Genomic DNA, 18,008 nt, shown 5'->3' on the forward strand with positions numbered 1-18,008 from the left:
AATATATACCACAGAATGTGACTCTATATTCACATTGTGAATGAGAAGGAGAGGCAAATCTGCTTTCCCTAAATCTCAGTTATCTTGTTTGATATCTTGGTATGCTGAGTGTGATTCTAATGTGTAAAAACACTTGTAGTTTTGAATCACATGGTCCCTAAATGAAAGCCACCTTCTTTGACTGGTACTGTAAGTCCCAATCTGGAAGAAAAAACCTGGCTGTGTTGGGCTGTGGGTGTCAGCGCTTCTCGGATTTTCATGGGTACTCTGAACGCTGTGTTTAGTTTGCCTCATATGAAGTCTTTAGATGTTGTATTAGTTTCTATTGTGCATAGCAGATCACCAACACATTGAGCAGCTCCCAACAAGGCACACATTTCTCACGTGGCTTCTGTGGGTCAGGAGTCTAGGTGTGGTCTACCTGAGTCCTCTTCTCAGGGTCTCACGAGACTGCAGTCGAGGCTTCAGCTGGGCTGAAACTTCAAAGTTTTCATCTGGAGGCTCTGCTGGGGGAAAATATGCTTCCTACCTTGTTCAGGTTGTTGGCCAAATTTATTTTATTGTGGTGGTATGGCCGAGAGCCTGGGGTTTTGCTTGCTGTCAGCTGGAGGCTTCCTCGGGTCTTAGGGGCCATTCTCAGTTCTTTGTCATGGAGGTTTCCTCAGAATGGCTGCTACTTCAGCAAGGAGAATCTCTCTAATCTCAGGGAGGGCCAGGTTCCTCTTTCAAGGTCTTTCACCTGATTAAGTCAGGCTCGTTCCAGATCACCTCGCTTTTTATTAACTCAAAGTCAACTGCTTTGGGACCTTTACTCCATCTGCAAAGTCCTTTCACCTTTGCCACATTCTATGGGCTAGACCTACGTCAACACGTCTCACCTCCACTCAAAAGGAAGAGATTTTAATAGGCCATGGACACCAGAGACACGAGTCACGAGGGTGACACTAAGGGCTGTCTGCCATGGACCTCAACCCCCGATAGTACTCAGGGCCCAGTCAGAAAAACAGCAACCACAATAGCTATTTTAACAGGAAATGTTTAATATAGGAAATTAAATAGTTATTGGTGGACAAAAAAAGCAAAACAAGACAATAGTGATGTAACAAAGGAAAAAGGGCAGGAAACAATCTCTCCCTCCCACTCCACTGGTTAGGGCAATAAAGGGTTAATGAGTCAGGGTTATCAGGACCTCCAAACTTGGAGAAAAGTCCTTAGCCACTGAGTTAAGTCCCCCTCTGACTGATTCTGTTTATCACAGAGGGGCCCTACAGAGCTCAGATCTCTGTAGAGTGGGTGCTGCCTGGCTCGCACGGTCTTTCTGATGTGGTGTCATGAGGCTTGTTCTGAGGGCACTAAAAGAAGCTGGTGACTGGGACAACCTGCTGCTGGAATGAAGGGCCATTCTTGGGTCTATTGCCAGGAGTAGCCAGCTGATAGGAAGGGCAGTTCTTCCTTCTCTTGCCTTCCAGTCTCTCTCCAACATCACTCTCAGCAGAATCCAACAGTGAGCAAGCTGGCAACGGAGAAATATGTTTACCAGAGTCCTGGATCCAGCATCACAAAACAAGTGCAAAAGGGTAGATTTAGAACCTAGAGACAATAGCTTAATAACTAGCATCTAGTAACCACCTTCCTTAGACAAGGCTGCTGAAACTTAGGTCCAGTGGAAAACACTGGACTTCACTTTCTGGTCTAACACTGGTCATGCTTGGATTTTAGGGGATCAATGAATAAGACCTTTTTTCTTGCTTGCTTGGTTCTGAATCAAAGTTCTTGATACAGAGAATTAGAGGGGAACTTAACTTGGTGGTTAAAGACTTTTCTCCAAGTTCATAGGTCCTGATAACCCTGATCTCATCTCCTTATTCTCAGTAGTCAAGAAGATGGTAATACAACTATCAGCTTTATTACTAACAGAGTCTGATGTCAGGCATGCAGCCAAATGTGCTTGCCTTGCTAACAACCCCTGATGTAAACTTATTGCCGAAGTGCAGGCCTCCCCTGTGGGTTCTGGGTGGAAGCATCTAGGCCCCTGAGATCAGATAAGTATGCACCTCCCAGGTGGCCAGCAGATTCTAAGGAGAGACAAAGACACATCTGAATGAAGCCTGCTCCTTGGGAGGAGTGCCTAGAACCGAGAGAGGGTGATGGGTGTAGGGGGTTTCCCTGATGGAGGTTCTTCCATTATGTGAGAATGTGAGGAGTGGGGAATGAGTTTTCTCAAATTGGTACACTTGAAAACATATTTGATTGCAATCTGGCTCTGGTTAGAAATATTATAAGAACAGATTTTTTTTTTTTAAATTAGAGGTACTTTTTAAAAAGTGATAAAATACATGTAACAGAATTTACCATTTACAATGTACATTTTTAAGTGTACATTTCAGTGGCGTTGAGTACATTCACATAGTTGTGTAACCATCACCACCGTCCATCTCCAGAACTCTTTTAAGCTTGCCCTTTAAACTCTGTACCCATCAAAAAATTGGTTCCCAGTGACCCCTTGCCCAGCTCCTGGCAACCTTAACCTACTTTCTGTCTTTGTGAAATTGACTAGTCAAGGTACCTCATATGAATGGAATTATACAATATTTATCCTTTTGTGTCTGGCTTTTTCACTTAGCATTAGGTCCTGAAGGTCCATCCATGTTGTACCATTTATCAGAATTTCCTTCCCTTTTAAGGCTGAATAATATTCAACTGTAGGCATATACCACATCCTGTTTATCCATCTGTCAAAGGACACTGTGTTGTGTCTACCTTTTGGCTATTTTGAATAATACTGCTATGAACATGGGTGTACAAATATATGTCTGTGTCTCTGATTTCAATTCTCCTGGGTATATACTCAATAATGAAATTGCTGGATCATATGGTAATTCTATTTTTAATTAGAAACACAGTTTTTAGTGGACATTGTGAAGACGATCAAGAGGTAGAGGCCGAGAGCCTGTGAAATGCACATCACCCAGCCTAGAGGCCTCTTAGGTAGAAATTGCACACTTGTCCCTGAGGGCAGCACCTGTTCTGCCTCTGCTGCATCTTCAGGTCTACAAAGTGAAAAATGGGCTGAGCCCACATCTCCTTTACTTTCAGGCACTGGGTGGTGAGCTCTACTCTCAAGAATAATGGCAGTGGCCAAAGTCCCTTTCAGTCTCCATAGACCCGGGCCTGTGGCTGAGATACCTGAGTAAGATTGTGGAGCCCTTGAAGCTTGCCTAGCTTTGTTACTGTTGCCATCCTTTGTCATCAGTATCACTGCAGTGATTGGCAGTGGAGCCTTTCATAAGGCTCCACTGCCAATCACAAGCAGACCATGTCAGTGGTCTTTAGGGACTATCAGGAGAAGGGAGTTGGGAGTTTTCTTCTGGTTTAGAGCCACTCTTAGACAGAGAGTGGATGGGCAGGGCCAGAGAAGGAAGGAAAGAAAGCAAGCTCAGTTCCTGATGGCTCCTGAGGCTGAACAGCTATAAATCCTGTGCACAGTCACCAGACAGAGTTAAATTTCCTGTTCCAAAGAGGCACCCAAATGGTAGAAGTTCAAGCACCATGGCAAACTGTTGGGTAAACATTTCGGAGCAGATGGTAGGGATTAAAGGAATAGCCACCACGTGGAGTGTACAGGTGCCCACTGAGGCACTGTGTGGGGGCGTGGTGCTCTGAACTCATCGGACATTTAAAAGAGAAAGGAGCGATTACTTCCTTCTGTCCTGGTGCAGGGGCCTGTGTTGTCTCTGAGGCCAACTGAATTCACTCTCTTGGTTTAGTTGTACCTGTCAGTCCAGAATTAACCGTGTGTTCAGGGATGTTCCCCAGTCAGCATTATAGAAATTCAGAGCCCAGCAAGCAGATGAGTGACAGGGGTGACTATAAAGAAGTCAGTGTGTGACACCACTTTCCCTAAATGTGTAGGGCTTGCTTCTAGACTGTTCTATTCAGCAACGGGTCAGAGACTCAAAAGAGCACTGTCTGATAGAAATATAATGTGAGCCACATATAGAATTTTAAAGTTTCTAGTAGCCACACTAAAAAAAAAAAAAACAGGTGAAATTTAATTTTAATAATATATTTTATTTAATTGGATGTGTTAAAAATGTTATTTCAACAAATAATTAATATTAAGATTACCGAGCTATTTCACGTTCTTTGTTTTGTAGTCAGTATCTGAAATTTTGTTGTGTATTTTATATGTACAGCATACTTCAATTCGGAAAAGCCCACCTGTGTCAAATGGTCACATGTGGCTTGTGGCTACCATATTGGACAGTGCAGCTCTAAGATATCCAAGGGTATAATAGCAAGCATTTATTGAACAATTACTATTACACGTATTGGATCATTTAATAACAAGCAATACACCAAGGCAGCTGCTATTTACTGAAGAATACAAGTGTATTCCTTGGTTTGTGACCCTTTCCTCTGTCTTTAGGAAGCCAAAGTCTTCTGTCTCCAACTCTGCTTTCCTCTCTGCTTCTGTCATCATGGGGCTGCATCCTGCTTTTCTCTTAGTAGGACTCTTGTGATTACATCAAGCCTACTCTGATAATCCAGGATAATCTCCCAATCTCAAGATCTTTAATCACATCTACAAAGTCTCTTTTGCCATATAATAAAACATGGACAGGTTCCAGGGATTAGAATGTGGACATCTTGGGGGGCCATTATTCAGCTTGCACAGAGGGTGACTTTGTTTTTACAAGCACGTAAGGAAAACTCTGAGCTGAGACTGCAGTTTCTCTACTTCCTCCTTACATCATCTGTGTAACTTGGCTCCTGCTGCTCTAGAAGAGACCATCTCCCCTGCTCCATCATATCTGCAGCCCTGGCTGCTGCAGGGAGAGGCACTGCCTTTCTTCTCTGGGAGTTTTTCGTTCTTCTCCCACCCTGGCCCTTTGCTGCCATGCAGGACTCTGCTGGGAGTGATGTGGGTCTCTTTCCCTGAGAGAGCTGAAGATCTGCAAGGAGACCTTCTCCCTGCCTTTTGCTTCGCATTTTGAAGGGAGGGAGGAGACTAGCCAGAGCCATCCAGGGGAAGCACCCTTATCCTCTTAGAAGGGACCTTAGAGATCATCTATCCCCTCTACCCCATCCCTATCCTGTCACGAGGATTAATTGCTCTCTAAGTGCCTTGGCCCACGTTGACTTTCAGCCTAAGCTTGACCTTGCAAGCAAGTTGTTTCCTTCCTAACAACAGTATTTCAAGTGAATTCATTAAAGCCTTTTAGTTGCAAGTAATAGAAACTAATTTAAATTAACTCAAGCGAAGAAAAAAAAATCCAAGGAATGGTCAGAAATCCACTTCTTGGGGGAATTTGATCTCTTGCTTTTCTTGGCAACTTAAGGACCCTTTTCCTAGGAAAGGGGGATTTTCCCTGTCCCCCTCTGACTTCCAGCACATAATCAGTGATTGTGACTCCAGTCCAGGGCCACTCAATACCCACCTATCATATATGTTGCATTCCACCCAACAGATGAAGAGGCACAGGTGGATGCCACTTCCATCCCTGGTGAACTGATGGAAGTACTGTGATGAACCCTCCACAGTAGAAGAAAAGAAAAAGGATGGAAGACACATATTGCTAATTGGCCTTAAACCTCCTCTGATGGGAACAGGAGGCAGAAGCTGGTCATGAGGGTGAGTTGATAAGAGAGGAGCCTAGCCAGGGTGCTGATGAATGGCCAAGATATTGGGATATAAGCTAGAAACTCTAATGTCATTATGTTTCTTTTTACTTTACTTTTCTTTTTTTCTTTTTCTTTTTTTTTTTTTTTTTTTTTGAGACGGAGTCTTACTCTGTCGCCAGGCTGGAGTGCAGTGGTGCAATCTCAGCTCACTGCAACCTCCACCTCCAGGGTTCAAGCGATTCTCCTGCCTCAGCCTCCCAAGTAGTTGGGGCTACAGGCACTTGCCACCATACCCGGCTAATTTTTGTATTTTCAGTAGAGACGTAGTTTTACCATGTTGTTCAGGATGGTCTCCATCTCTTGACCTCGTGATCTGCCCGCCTCAGCTTCCCAGAGTGCTGGGATTACAGGTGTGAGCCACCGCGCCCGGCCATGTTGTTATGTTTCATACACATGTGTGTGTATGCGTAAGTACACATATAGACACACTTAACATTACACGATGTACATGCTAGTGTTGGAGATACAAAAATGACTTTATGCTTACCCTAAAGGCTTCCCTAAAAGACAAAGAATTGTGGGACAGTTTGATAAATGTCATAAGAGATATTAGTAAGTGCTAAAAATAGCACAAAGAGAGGCATGATTTCCTCTGCTTGGGTGTGTCCAGGAAACCTTTACTGAGAAGGGAACATTTGCATGGATCTTAATAGGAATTCAAAGATCACTGGAAGAAGTGTGTGTGTGAGTGAGTGAAGGTGTGGCAGGAAGGGGTGATGGGAATGGAGAAAGATGTTCCAAAAAGGAGAAGTCATATGGCCACAGGACTTGATGTGAAGCGGCACTGACATTTAGAAGAGTGTAGATAGTTCCATGTGGCTGTCAAGACGGGGCCTTGGGTAGGGAATAAGAGAGTGGACAGTTGAGCACAGGCTGAGTCTGGAGAGACATAAGCTTCTAATTTATCTTGTAAGTAAATAGACATCTTGGAAAGAATGGAAGCAGAGTGTGACAAGATCAGATCTGGACTTTAGAAGGAGGAGGACTCTAACAGTGTGGAGGATGAATTGAAGGAAGGACAACTAGGGGCAGCCAGATCTGTTAAGAGAAGGAGAGGCCAAGACAAGATTAGACCTGCAGAGGTGTCATGGGAAACACCACACCTGTGAAGGATGACGAGCTGGCAGCAGGAGTGGTCAGGAGAGACTTCAAACTGCAGTGCAGGTCAGACACCTGGGAAAGGAGAGCAGACTGGGAAGAGGATGATCCTCAAACTGCGGTGCAGCTCCAGGATGTTCCTGCCAGGCTTAGTGTCCCAGAATACAGCTCACTTCTTAGCAAGGCCTCACATCAGGCACAGTGGCCTGTTTCTAGCCCTGTTTCTGGCACTCTCTGTGCTCAGTCATTGGCCGGGAGCAGCCTGGGGCAGTGTGAACACCCAGCATATCCAAAATACAGCGGCAGGAGGCTGGAGGCTTCTTGCACCAGGTTCTCTTTAAGGGAGACCTGAGCACACTCCCTGCCAGCACAGAGATGCCTGCAGCAGCACAGTCTGCCCTAAGGCAGTCACGGAAGAATGGAAAGCAGATGGGAAAGAGGACCTAGCCTTGTTTGCCAGCACCCCCCTGGTCTGGGAAGGCTGTTTCCCTTCTGGCTTGTGAGGTTGCTGCCCTTGCTCCTTTCTTGGTTGGGGCCAGAAGTTGTCCTCCGCTCTTTTTGAGGACATCACAGGCTTGGCAGATGCAGGAGTCAGCTCAGGCTACTGTAACACATGGCACAGACCAGGTGGCTTAAACAACAGAAATTAATTTCCTCATATATCTGGAGGCTGGAAGTCTAAACTCAAAGGTCAGCAGGATTGGTTTCTTCTGAGGCCTCCCTCCTTGGCTTGTGGACGGCTGTCTTCTCTTTGTGTCTCCACACAGTCTTCCCTCTATGTGCATCTGTGTCCTGGTTTCCTTTTCTTAAAAGAACACCAATCAGAATGGATTCGGGCCCACCCTAATGGCCTTATTTTAAATTGATTACCCCTTAAAATACCCTGTCTCCAAATATTCCGAGATATGGGGGTCAGGGCTGCAACGTAGGAATTTTGGGGGCCACGATTCAGCCCATCACAGAAGGTAAGAGATGTGCTGCCTCCACTGCTCTCTCACACATCGAGAGCACTGGTCCCTTAGTGTAGGCAGGCTTCTCCTTCCTGTGAGTTCTGCTTCCACTGTGTGACACAAAGAAAGTCAGGTGGGTCCAAGAGACGCCAACATGCAGAGTGTGATGGAAGAGAGCGTGGAAAGCATTAGAGAGTGAACAGTAGGAAGGTTGGGCATGGTGGCTCACGCCTGTGATTCCAGCACTTTGGGAGGCTGAGGCGGGTGGATCATCTGAGGTTGGGAGTTCGAGACCAGCCTGACCAACATGGAGAAACCCCATCTCTACTAAAAATATAAAATTAGCCTGGTGTGGTGGCACATGCCTGTAATCCCAGCTACTCAGGAGGCTGAGGCAGGAGAATCACTTGAACCCGGGAGGCAGAGGTTGCGGTGAGCTGAGATCGCGCCATTGCACTCCAGGCTGGGCAACAAGGTTGAAACTCCATCTCAAAATATAAAAAACAAACAAACAAAAAGTAGAGTGAACAGTAAGCATTAAGTAGGGCTGAACTCTGACATGAGGTGAAATTAAACCCGCTTTAACCCTTGCTCCTCAGGGATCTCTGTTGCCCATCAGTGGAGGAAGTGGGTGGGCACTTGGGCAGGGAGGTTGGGTGCCTTTCTACCACCAGTCACTTTCAGCCGTGAGGTATAGGAACGAAAGGTACACGGCTGGTGGAGGGCATCAGGGGATGTGGTGGAGGGGAAGAGGCTGGGAAGAGGGTTCTCAGGAGGATGGGCACCGAGCCAGATGAGACGGCGAGTCCCCCCGACAGGAGCAGGTCCAAGGGCACAGTCCACCGTGGGGAGGTGCCTGCAGGCCAGAAGCCCCTCCTGGGAGTGTGTTCAGAATCATCGTTCTGTCGACTGGAGAGGGATGAACCCTCCACAGTAGAAGAAAAGGAAAAAGATGGAAGACACACGTTGCTGATTGGCCTTAAACTTCCTTTGACTTGGTTTTGCTCAGAGCATCCCAATCTTCTCCCCCACCCTAATTTTCCTCGAACCCCCCGCTCCGATTCTGTGCTCCATCCAGACCTGACCACCCAAAGTTTCCTAAAACATCCTGTGATTTTCAGTCTCTGAGCCAGTTCCTTCATGTACAGTTAATTAATTTATGGCTGTCTCCAAATCCCTTCTCAATGCTACTGGTGAGACCTCCAACAGGATGGGCCATCTCCCTTCTTTGAACTCTCACAGCAACCTGACACTTTGCTTTGTGCCTCCATCCATGTTTTGTCCTGCATGGCTAGACTGTCTGGGGACAGAACTGTTTTATGCAACTCTGTGGCCTCAGTTTTACTTACCACAGTGCCTTACATATAGTAGAATTAAATACATCTTGAGTTGAATTAAAGTAAAAAAAAAAAAGATTGCCTTACATTATTTTCTCTAGGTCATTCATGGTAAAGAGTCCTATGAAGATCTCTTCCAGTCAAGAAAATATTTTTTTGTCTACCATACTTTGACTTTTAACTATTGCCTTTTGAAGCTCAGATTGATTTAAAGCACTTGGCTTAGATGCTAAAGCTTGCACATTTGCCAACATGAGCTCATAGTTTCATCTAAGCCTGCTTACCTAAGGAGATTTACGTTTTTTTTCTGAACATTTATAAACATCTTAGACCAGTTTCTAAACAGAGATATGATGTGATTTCTTCTTATTTTCCTACCAGTGTTTGCATATTAAAAGAACTTGGGGAATATAGTGGCAACCAAATAGACATCAGCAGAATTTCATGTGTGTTGGGGTGGTGTCCTAGAGAGAGGTGATTGAGAAGGGCTTTCCCAAAACAACTCAAACCGTACCACCTAGGTAGCCCTATGCTCCTCCTGCTTTGTAGCCATTATTATAACCTTTCCTTACCTACACCAATTTTGCAAGGTTTTCTGCTCATGCTAAGTGATCCATACATTCAGAAAACTGAACATCACCAAATAGAAGTTAAAATGAAACAATGCCCACAGCGTTGATGAGACACATTTAATAACATACGAAGCTAATTTAGTGCCTCATAAAGAATAAGGATAAATGGATCCCTATGCCCTCAGGCCAAAAACAATCTTTATTTTCACATAGTCGAATTAAGTATTTCTGGGGCCAGTGTAGGGGAAAGATGGTATGGAATGGGAGAATCCCCCCTTCCTGCAAGAGGAGAAAGCCAGGGACTGCTCTGTCTATATTTTTACAAGGAAATTCTTCCTTCGTTTCTAGTAACCAAACTCAGAAGCACTGATGTTGGGCTGGAACAAGAACTTTCTAGTGGGGAGGGCAGCTGGGCTGCATAGACTTGAGGTTCCATTTTTGAGGTTCACCTTGCCTTGGGGTCTGTCCTTGGTTACCACCACTGATGTCTACCATGCTGGACTTTGGAGAACTTTGCTTCCACTTCAACACACTTTGGTACCTTCAGTCAAGTTTTTATTAAAGACTAGGGAAAACAAAAGGGAAATTTAAATAAGAAAAGAGTGCCAGGAATCTGTCTTATAAGATACAATTTATGCATCCTCATCTGTCTCATTTCTTAGTTGCTGGCCTGTCTGGATGCCATCTTAGCATCTGTGACCCAGGCGGCTACATTTGTCCATCTACCTACCTTAAGGTAGAGCCAGGTCCTGGAGAGATTAGGAAATCTTCCTATGTGCCTAAGATTCACCTCATCAGATCTGGAGTCCTGTCTAAAGAGCCACCTTTTGCCTAACAACACCAAAGTCAAGGTCTCCTTTATGAAGTTCCCCACCCCTGCCCCCCTCTCCCACCCCTAAGTCTTGTCCTGCCTGCTGCTTCTTGGAGGAAGAGGTGGTTGTCACTGAGGTCTCACCTGGCCCTTTTGTCTTGTTCCTCCTGAAGTGGGGAGGGTATGACATGAGCTTACTCTGTGGAGACCCTAAAGCCAGGATGGCCAGGATGCAGCGCAGAAATGTTCCTGTGGAACTTAATAGGAACTATGACCTGGTGGGGTGGGGCAGTGGTGGGGGCTGGCGGTTTTCAAATCTATGTAGGAAGAGGGAGGACGAAAGGCCACAGATCCTTCTGTACACACCAGTCCCACTTCTAACCACTCTTTCTGTCAGAAGGTCCTTATTATCCAGTCTCACTCCCTCCCTTTTCCCCATGGCAGGTCCCTGTGATGGAAAGTTTGGCGAGCCTTTGATCTCATGTTCCTGCATGTCTCCATGAGTACACCTGTGTTCATGTCCCATTCTGACCACTCAGGCTGTTTGGACATGTCTGTCTGAGGGGACAGCTGTCTGGCTGAAGTGTAGATGGCTGGCTCCATCTTCCTGAGCTCTGGTTTCTGTGCCTGTCTGCACAGGGCTGTGCTCTGGATCTAGGCGAGAAAGCCTCAGGGTCCTTTCCCTCCCCAGTTCCTGGTGGCAAACATCTATGCCTGGTCACCTTCCACTTTTCTTTGGTCATTTTCTTCCATTTACACCAGGCTTCTCTACCAAGTGAAGTCCTAGCCCTACCAGCAGTAGCTGAAGGATGCTGTCACTGGCCCTATAGGGAGCTAATCCTGCAGGGACATGACTAATCTTTTCTATAACTGGGGAGATGGTGTGGGAGGAGGGTAAAAAAGAGACAAGAATCAACTTCTAGCAGAAAACTCTTCTTTTTCTCCCAAAGTAGACTACATCTGCTAACCTCACGTCTTCCAGTACTACCTGGGAACTCAGACTGGGAACAAGGACGTCAGCTCAGCCATTCTTTGTCTCTCTCTCTCTAATCTTCTGCCTTCAACAAAAATGCAGGACTAGAGAAAGCAAAAAGGAAACATAGAAAAGAGTGCCAGGAATCTGTCTTCTAAGATACAGTTTATTCTTCCTCATCTGCCTTTCTTCTTAATTCCTGACCTGTCTGGATGTCATCTTAGCATCTGTGACCCAGGTGGCTACACTTGTCCATCTACCTACCTTAAGGTAGAGCCAGGCTCTGGTGAAATTAGGAAATCTTCCCGGTCACATTGTTCAACTTTTCACCTACTCTTCCCCTAGCTACAATCTCCTTTCTCTTTCTTATCTCTTTTCTCTTTTCTTTTTCCTTCCTTCCTTCCTTCCTTCCTTCCTTCCTTCCTTCCTTCCTTCCTTCCTTCCTTCCTTCCTTCTTTCCTTCCTTCCTTCCTTTCTTTTCTTCTTTCTTTCTCCTTCCTTCCTTCCTTCTTTCCTTCCTTCCTTCCTTCTTTCTTTTCTTTCTTTCTTTCTTTCGAGATGGGGGTCTCAATATGTTGCCCAGGCTGGACTCAAACTCCTGGGCTCAAGGAATCTGAGTAGTTAGGACTACAGCTGTGCACTACTGTGCTGGGCTCTGGATTCTTGATACTGTCTTCTACTCTGTACCTCCTCCCACCATTCCCACTGTATACTGAGAAACCCAGTTCCTTAGAATCTTCAGTTTCAAGGAATGGATCCATTCTCAGGTAACTTCAAGAAAGAGAGGTTTATTAAAAGCTATATGGGGAAATAAAGAAGATTGGAATATTTTATTTAATCTAGCGTTTTAATTGAAACATATATGTGAATATGATAAAAACATTAATTTTTTTAAAAAAGAACAAAGCAGCGCATTGTAAAAATTGTTTCTAACTCACCCCAGCCCATGAGTTGGTTACCCAGTCTTCCCTTACATTCTAAACATTTTATATGCATATGCAAGCATACATATGTGTGTGAATATGTATGTGTGTTTCTTTTTATATACAAATGGAGGTGCACTGTACACATGGTTTCACACGTTGCTTTTAGTGTTTTCACTAACACTTTATCTTGGGCTCATTCCATATAGGTATTTATGGATCTACCTTGTTCTTTCTCATGGCTACATTATATTTCATTATATGGCTGGACCGTAATTTATTTCACAAATTCCTTATTAATAAACATCTTAGTTGTTTTTAACCCTTGTGCTATTTTAAGCCATATATATTATATAGATATTCTTTATATATAAAAAGCAAAAGGGTAAAACAACTTACACACACACACACACACACACACACACACACACTACAATCTATACTCCTTCCTTGAGTTCTGGAGTGCTCCATCCACACAGCTGGCTTCAAGCACCACCAAATGTAAATGACTCCCAAGTCTCTATCTCCAGCCCAGAACGGACCCTGAAGTTACATATAGGCTCTGAACTGAGGGATATCTCCACCTGGCCATGCCAAGAACATCTCATTTGAAGATGGACACAATTTAACTTACATTTTCCTACAGATCAGTGTCTTGTCCTCAATTTCCTATTATCCTGAATTCCTCCCTCTCCTTTGCCCCTCGCCCCCCATCAAATCTTCAAGTCTGTATCATCAAGTCTTATAGATCCTACCTCCTTAGTGTCACTCGGATCTATGCCCTCCTTTCCACCTCACTGCCATTGTTTCAGCTGACACCTCTCTCTCGCCCAGGCAATTGCAATAGGCTCACTGTCTTTTTCTCACCCCGTTCTGATCATTCTTTACTTGGCAGCCATCAGATCTCGAATGCAAGTTTGATTCAATTACTCCCAATTTCAAATCCCTCCTTTCCTTTCCAACTGCTCTGGTATAGTTTGAGTTCATCTGATTACTACCTCCCCAGGCTTACTTCTTAGCATACCCTCTTCACAGTCTATCTCTCCACACATGCCACACTCCACCAGTTCCCAGACTACTCCTGGCTGTGTCCTTGCTCACGTGGCTACATCTTGAAACAGCCTCTTCCTACATCTCCCTTATACTGAATACTTATCTTTCAAGATGAAGGTCAAGGCGACCTCACCTCTTTGGGTGTCCTCCCCAGGTAGAACTAAGCAGTTTCTCTCTCTGCCCCCTCTGTCACACTTGTAACACTTTGTCTCTTTTCTTGCCTTCTACACTGTGAACCAGCATATTACACACACACACACACACACACACACACACACACACACACACAGACATTGAAGGCCTGGCATGTAGAGGTGCTCAATAAATGACTGATGAATGAATAAGTCAATGAATGAATAACAAATAAATTCTGCTTCTCTGCCTTCCATTGAATCCGTACCTTTGTTAAAGAGATAAGAACTGACATACATCTGAGTATTGAGACTCCCAGGGAGTTATCTATGTTACTGCTTGGGGAAGGAGTTCAGACCACACTTGGAAACCCAAGTGCTCTGTGGTTGGTGGTAATAGAGAAACCAGGTTTGAGCACCCGGGCCTGTGCTCAGGGACCTTGTGAGCCTCATAAGTTCCAGGAGTGATAGAAGGTGCCTATGGTCCAGGAAGAGGCTGATTACACCTGTGTTCTTCTTGCTCATGATGGGAATGAGAAGGGAACTCTTCCATGAATCCCATTTCTGCATCTTTTGTCATGATCCTCAGGCCTGACTCCCAGCCATGGCTTTTGGCTCTTGAGGCTGCCTGACCTGTGGGAGATTCCACACCTGGGGAGAGACCCTTGTCCTGCCCAGTCAGGGCAGAGAACTTAAGTTCAGGATGAGAACAGACAGGACAGGGCCCTGCATAGTTGGGGTGGAAACTGAAACCCCTGCTGGGGATTGGTATTGGTGTGGGGCATCAATGGAGTCCGGACCTCTGGGAGCCTTTAAGGAGGAAGGTAGGAGCGAGCCAGATCAGGCTCCTTCAATCCCTGGATTCTCACAGGTCCGGACCTGGAGCTGTCACTGGAGGTGGGGACTATTGAGTCAACCTAGACTGAGGCAGCATGTGAAGTGTGAAGAAATTAGAATTTGTTCAGGAGGAATAAGATAGCTATATAATTGGGATGATTCCAACTGGAACCAAACATGTCGATGGGGAGGAAAATCCAATATATGGTAGGATCAGGGAAAGAGAAAAAGGGAGAAGAAAAGGGAAAGGATAGAGGCACATGGGAAGACAAGAGGAAGGAAAGAAGAAGAAAAGGGAGGAGAGGGAGGAAAGGAAGTCCAGGTCCTGCCCTTCTCTGTTCAGCATGAAGGACTGGAGACAGTGGCACTGCACTGGTGCCATCCAAGGGCCTCCATCCCCAGCAGAGGCCTTAGACTGGGGGACAGAGGGATAGAAGTGACCGATGGGACCTGCAGCTCCAGGGCTGCCCTGTCCCTTTGTCTTGCAACCTGTCTATACCTCCAAGCCTAGCCAAATCTTGTGTTTGAAGGAGATGCCCTGACTCTGTGATGTCAGGGATGGAAGAATACACCACTGTCTCAGGTGAAGTTCTACAGAGATGGAAAATTCCTTCCTTTCTCTAAGAAAAAACAGACTCTGTCCATGGGGGCAGCAACAGTGCAGAGCCATGGCCAGTACAGCTGCACTGGGCGGGTGATGTATATTCCACAGACATTCACACTAACTTCAGAGACTGCCATGGTTCAAGTCCAAGGTGAGTCACCAGCTTGGGAGTTTGTGGGGCAGGAGGTGCCTCTCAGGGATCCCATCTCTAGAGGCCAGTAGCTCTCTGGACAGGACCCCTGTCTCTGGCTGCCCCTCATGCTGGGCCCATGAATGGGGCCCCGAGGTTTCCCAAGATGTTGTCTCAATACCCCCATCTCCCCACCATGGGGCACATATGGAGCCAGGGGAAGGAGTGGGGAGATTCCTGGAACGGGGGCACTGGGAAGAGCCTGGACCAGTCCAGGTTCACCCTTCCCCTCTGTGGACTAGAGGACCTCAAAGGACCCCTCTGCCTCTGACTTCCAAGATTCCAGAAGGGTCTGGCTGTGTGGGAGTCACTTTCAGAGCTTGTGGGTAAGGACAAGAGGACAGGTCCTGGGGATCAAGCTGCCTCCCATCAGCATCCCCAGGCTGCAGCCCGGGATGAGTAGAAGCTCAGGCCTCAGCCTTCTGGGGCTTCATCATCCGGGACTCCCCTCCTGAGCCCTGGGCCTGCATCTCCCCAGAGCTGTTCCCACCTCCTGTGCTGAGTGCTGCCCCCTCTCCTGCGCCCCGAGAGGGTAGCCTGGTGACCCTGAGATGTCAGGCAAAGCTGCACCCCCTCAGGTCAGCCTCAAGGCTCCTCTTCTCTTTCCACAAGGATGGCCATACCTTGCAGGACAGGGGCCCTCACCCAGAACTCTGCATCCCAGGAGTCGAAGAGGGATACTCTGGACTTTACTGGTGTGAGATGGCCCCCGAGGGTGGCCAGGTCCAGAAGCAGAGCCCCCAGCTGGAGGTCAGAGTGCAGGGTAAATGTGTGAGGGAGTGGCGACGTCCCCAAGGGTCTGGGCATCAGGCAGTGGGACCTCCTGAGAGGAGAGGAGTTGTGGGAAGGGTCCCCAGGAGAGGAAGGAGCCAGGGTCCTGGGTGGTCAGGCTAAGCTTCCCACCCCATGTGTGTCCCAGCTCCTGTGTCCTGTCCTGTGCTCACCCTGCACCACGGGTCTGCTGACCCTGCTGTGGGGCACATGGTGCAGCTCCTCTGTGAGGCCCAGAGGGGCTCCCTTCCAGTCCTGTACTTGTTCTACCTCAATGGAGAGATCTTGGGGATCTCCCTAGGAATCACTCGGCTCCCCATGGTGGAGCTCTTTCCCCCTTGTTTCCAGTGAAGTCAGAGCAGGATGCTGGGATCCCGTCCTGCAAGGCTGAGAACAGCATCTCCAGAGAGAGGAGTGAGCCCAAAAGCTCTCCCTTGTTGATGCATCTTGTCTTCTAACTGGGCTCTGAGCCCCGGGGCCTAGGATAATGGTTCACTCATCACTGCACCCTCAGCAGCCTGGCATGGAGTGAGGGGAGCTTGGAGGAGGCAAATGTGTGGAGGGAGAGGAATCTCAAGCGTTAGGAAAACAAGGGCAACAGGGCCCAAGCAGTGAGATGTGTCTCCTTTTCACAACCACAGAAGTTGTGGATCCTTCCAGAGAACTGGTTTCCTGTGGTCTCAACAACGCTGAGCCTTCTAGCTCTTGGCCTAAGACACAGGCCACTTTCCTGCAGTGAGGGTGTAGGGTGTGTGTGAGGGGTGGGGTGGGGGCCAGACCTAGAGGCACATACAGGGCATGAACAAAGAAGTGGAAGGAGCTAGAGTCCCATGTGCATGTGGGCCTGGGAGGCCTGCAGGAGCCCAGAATCCTCAGCTTGGCCCTCATGACTCTCCAAGCCCTCTAGGCGCCCTCCCCTCAGAGTTGTCTGCTGGGGTGAGCCATTGACATGGGTCTGTGTGCTGTTCTGCAGAGGGAGCTCCGTGGCCTTACAGATAAGTTTTTTTTTTTTTTTTGGTGGCGGTGGGAGGGGGGCAATCACAGGCCTCTGAGTTCCCCAGGACTCCTCAGAGTGCCAGGGGAGAAACAATAGCTGTTTTGTCCAGGTGCGGCCTGAAGATTCATGAAAGTCACTCTAAGGGCCTGGGTGTCAACTGTGACGATGACCCTGTGTCCTTCCCAAATGGTCCTGCAAAGCTGCCAGGACTCCCACTTTCTACTGCACATCCTAATCTTCTATGCCTGGGAATCTTACCCAATAAATAGAGGTGACAGAATGAGTCCAAGTCAGCCTCAATCTGCATCAGCATCTCTGCACCTTCCTTGGTCTCAGAAGACACTATGTGATATCTCTCCTCGCCTCACTCAGAGTTGGGTGGCACCCTTAACCCCCTTCTTCAACCCAGGGTACCAACTCATAAAGGGGCTCAATGGCTATGAGGACAGAGGGTCCCTGCTGGAATCCTTCACCCTGGACTTCTCCCCGAGGGATCTTGTTCTCCAGCAGTCATTGTCAGTGCAGGGCAGGATTGAGGAGTCTGGCCATCCTGGACTGATTTGGTTTGATTGGTTGGTTTGTTCCTTCCTTCCTTCTCGTTGCCTTGTTCTAAAGATGAATTTTCGTTGCCTAGCGAAGAATCAGCCTTTCCCAAAGACAGGTCTAGCATTTGCCCTCCACTATGAGGTGCCGATCTCTAGGCCTGATCAAAGTGTCTTTGTTTGTCTAGGGGCCTTGGCCATCAGACAGTTCAACAGTGTGATTTATGATGAGGGATTTATGCCAAGCACTATCTTTTCTACCTCCAGAGGGAATGGAGACCAAAGGTGTCAGCTTGACTTTTGGAAGGGCCAGTGACTGACAGTCAGCCATGTGGGCAGCGTGTGATTTAGTCCTAGTAAAAACTCTGAGGCTTGGGTGAGATTTCCTGGTTGGAAATATTGTGTGTGTATTGTTACACACTGATGCCAGAAGAGTACCCTGTCCTAACCCCATGGGAAAGGACATACTTAGTACTTCCCTGGACTCTGTGTGCTTCTTTCCTAGGCTGAGTTTAATATGTGTCCTTTCCCTAC

The 18,008-nt window shown here is 47.0% G+C and overlaps 1 pseudogene; it reads left to right on the forward strand.

The window, feature by feature from the left end:
• The first annotated feature begins 6,772 nt into the window (after positions 1–6,772).
• On the forward strand, positions 6,773–16,463 carry LOC135968842 (Fc receptor-like protein 6; annotated as a pseudogene).
• The last annotated feature ends 1,545 nt before the right edge of the window (positions 16,464–18,008 follow it).

The sequence above is a fragment of the Macaca fascicularis genome, chromosome 1, assembly GCF_037993035.2.
Source record: "Macaca fascicularis isolate 582-1 chromosome 1, T2T-MFA8v1.1".
Classification (NCBI taxonomy): Eukaryota; Metazoa; Chordata; class Mammalia; order Primates; family Cercopithecidae; genus Macaca; species Macaca fascicularis.